The following is a 3,958-nucleotide window of genomic DNA, read 5'->3' as shown; positions in this document are numbered from 1 at the left end:
CCCCCCCCCCCCGATGCTATGGCCACGATGGGAGGCATGAGTTTTGCTTCTCTCATGGGAGGCATGGGTGCACCTCCGGCCGCCATGGGCGGAATGTCTTTCGATGAGCCTCCTCGCACACATTCCCATGAAGATGCCGTTGAAGATCTTGCCAACACCGTCGGAGCTTCACGTGATGCGGTGCGCGAGAGGGAGGAAGATTCATCTTCGGAGGCGGAAGAATCGTCTTCCAAAGATGAGGACGAGGACGAAGACGAGGACGAGGACGAGGAATGATGTGTCTTTCCTTTGTATATTGAACTTGATTTGCATTTTGAACTTGGTTGGATGAACTTGTGGGCATGATTTTAAACTTGTGGGCATGAACTTCATCAACTTGTTTGTGTGGAATTTTTATTGTGTTGAAAATGTTCATCATTTTGTGTTGAAAAATGCCATATGCAATGCACCGGCGGGTCGCGTGCGCTGCATTTTGGCGCGCTGCTGGAGAGACACGCGCGCGCTGCATTTTAGCGCAGCCGTTGGAGCCAGCGCTGCGGGCCGCGCCAAACCAGCCGATGCGCGCGCGGCATATGTGTTTTTTGCGGGCGGCGCGACCGGCGCCTGTTGGAGATGCTCTAAGGCGCGCGATCGTGGAGGAGCTCGCGGGGTTCGGCGTCCGGGTGCACACCTGCGCCCGGAGCGACGCCGACGTGCAGGAGCGGCTGCGCGGATGGGCCGCCGAGGCCGAGGTGGGCCGCCTGAGCGCGCGCGTCACGGGCTCGGCATGCGACGTCTCCGTGCGTGTCGACTGGGAGGCGCTCATGGCAACGGCTAACGCCGAGCTGGGGGGCAAGCTGGACATTCTTGTGAACAACGCCGGCCAGACCTTCTTCGGGGAAGCCACGGCGTGCACGGCGGAGGAGTACACCCGTCTCATGGCCACCAACCTTGAGTCCTGCTTCCAACTCGCGCAGCTCGCGCACCTGCTCCTCCTCGCTGGCAATGGCGGCAGCGTGGTGAACATCTCATCCATCGGCGGGATCCTCGGATACTCAAAGTTGTCGTTGTACTCGGCGACCAAGGCGGCCCTGAACCAGCTCACCCGTACCCTCGCCATGGAGTAGGCGTGCGATGGCATCCGGGTCAACTGCGTCGCGCCGGGAGGCGTCCGGACGGACCTCCTCGACAGCAGCGGCATTCAGATGGACTCAGAGGCGGCACGGAGGATGTGGGAGGCGGAGAGCGGGCGCACCGCTTTGGGCCTCCTAGGCGAGCCGGAGGAGGTCGCGTCGCTTGTAGGGTTCCTCTTAGGGATGGCAGTTTTGCCCATGGGTATGGGTACCCGCGGGTACCCTACCCGAAAACAACGGGTATGGGCAAGACTTGGAGAGATTTTGTACCCATGGGTAATGGGTACCCATACCCGCAAAATATATGGGTAGGGCATGGGTAAGAAATTGTGCCCATGGGTAACCCAATGGATACCCAGAAAATATTAATAAATGAAAATAACTCCTATAACATGTGGGGTTAGCATCCAACTCATATGGTCCAACCCTAAATCTTGTATTCCTTAAACAAGCCATAGCTCATAGGCTCATAAGCACCTGCTCGCCCACTCCTCCTACGTCCTATGTGACTCCTCAAAAAGATGAAATATCGACTCTTCGCTATTAAACTCTTGTCGAACTCTCGGTGCATCGATCCCCAATTCCCACCACCGCCTCCCACTATTTCGGGCTTCCACCAACCGCTGCTCATACTCCCATGTTGCCTTCAAGAATCCACCCACCGGAGGAGGCCGCATCCATGCTATACTGCTCTACCATGATCACTTGAATTTTGAACTCGTTTTTCTACCTTTTAAGAATTTGAATGCTATATATTGTATCCAATGGATACCCATTGGGTATAGGATATCCAATGGGTATGGGCATGGGTGTCAGCTTATGCCCATGGGTATTGAAGTTGGTGGATATAGAAAGTTTCTATGGGTATGAGTTTGGGTAGAAGAAGGTTGTACCCGCCCATACCCTACCCATTGCCATCCCTAGTTCCTCTGCATATCGGCTGCTTCGTACATCATCGGGCAGGTCATTTGCATCGATGGCGGCCGTACCGTAGCCGCCTAGGCCTATGTTCTCGCTCGGTTAAACTAGTACTCCATCTGTGAAGAAACAAAAGAGCGTTTAGATTAGTACTTAGTGATCTAGAAACATTTATATTTCTTTACAGAGAGGGTACAAGTTATTTTACAGATTTAAGGTGTACTTCCTCTGTAAACTTGAGGGAGTAGTACGCTACGTAATAATTGATAAAATGGTTTGTATGGCTGGACTGAAAATTTGGCTTCAGTTTGTTGGTACGACAACAATTGTCAATATATTTTAAAAAAATATTCCTTTTAAAGCAGGGGATAAATTGATTTACTGACAATTATTAACTAAATATTCTTATGAAAAAAATTATATGTTGGTGATATTATTTTGTTTAAATACTATATTTATGAAGAACGATGTGTAGGGTTAATATTAAAATCTAAGAAGTTTCATGTGATGTAATATGAAAATTACAGATATATACACATGAATATCAAAACTGATATGCAAGCAAAACTTATGTATGCTTAGGTAGTGGTCCAGCAATAGTTAAATGTGACAGAAGTGCTGTGAGAGAGGACTTGTGACAGAAGTGGAGCTGGTACACATATAAGAATTGTCTCCGGTTGTTGCCAGTGAAATAAGTTTTTTAATTATTGGTGATATGAACACAAAAAGTGAATCCTTATTTTGTGTGAAGCAAAACTGTAAGTTGAGTTCAAACATATATTTTAATGTTGATATGTTTTAGGAAATCATGATTTGTAAAGCAAAGGATGACCTAAGGATAATGGAAGTAAAAACGAATATTGTTACAGAAAATTTTGAAGTGAATATTATTATGAAAAAAAAGACTATATTCGTGATATTATTTTGTTTAAGGACTATATTATAGAGAAAAATGAGTAGTGTTAATATTTCAATCTAAGAAGTGTCATGTGACAGAATGTGAAAATTACGGATACGTAGATATAAATATCAAAATTGGTATCTAAACAAGACTTATGTATATGATTAGGTAGTGGTCCAACAGTAGGTAGAATGTTGGTACGAGTTTCTGAGTTGGAATGTGTATCAAATGAGGAAAACAACATCTCAGGTAATTGAAATCAGACAAATTTTTGTAAACATGATGAAATAAACAAAGACGATTGAAAGAATGTTGGATGTACATTTTGTTCAATCAATAAGCAAACACATAATTATGCAAAACCTGTAATGAACTATGTAAAAATTAAATCAGACATCTGATGAACAAGATTCAAATAACTATTTGAAACTTGTCGTTCTTTCTCTGCAGCCACGTTGAAAAAGGAGAGAGAAGGAGTGGTTCTTTGGAATGTTGTCTTTTTTGCACAAGCCAATGCAGTCATTGCAAACTGGGCACTAGAAAAGTACTAACATGCAATTTAGTACAAAAAATAGTTGGATATGATTTGAACGAGATTAAGAAGTATACATCATGATTTACCATGACAGCATTGGGGTTGGCCGGTTTTTTTCCATGGCTCTTCTTGGAGGGCAACCTAAAAAACCATACGTGAACGACGGAGTCATCGTCGTCGATGATTGTCGCCGTCGACATCTGGCAAACAGTGAAAGCAACCTCTGGTAGGAGTCTGAACAGAGAAGATCTAAAATATGGGAGTAGAAAGAGAGAAGAGGATGGGGAAAGAGAACCGAGAAACAAGATGAGTCGTTTGCGGTCTGCGCACCAGAAATATTTATGTTAATGTTAGTTAAGTTGGGCGCTCCCCTTAAGAGAAAAAAAAAGGTAAGTTGGGCGCACGACTTGTTGGCTGTGTGCGGTAATAAATTGAATCGACACAAGTTCCTACTGAGAAAACGGAATGTACAGAGTAAGTTTCATGACACAA

General features: G+C 45.5%; 1 pseudogene; it reads left to right on the top strand.

Annotated features, from left to right (window-relative positions):
- The window catches only part of LOC119272942, a 15,698-nt pseudogene extending 13,584 nt beyond the window's left edge, over positions 1–2,114 (top strand).
- Positions 2,115–3,958: the final 1,844 nt, after the last annotated feature.

This window comes from Triticum dicoccoides, chromosome 3A, assembly GCF_002162155.2.
Source record: "Triticum dicoccoides isolate Atlit2015 ecotype Zavitan chromosome 3A, WEW_v2.0, whole genome shotgun sequence".
In the NCBI taxonomy this organism is placed as follows: Eukaryota; Viridiplantae; Streptophyta; class Magnoliopsida; order Poales; family Poaceae; genus Triticum; species Triticum dicoccoides.
This window is presented reverse-complemented; position numbering and strand designations above follow the sequence as displayed.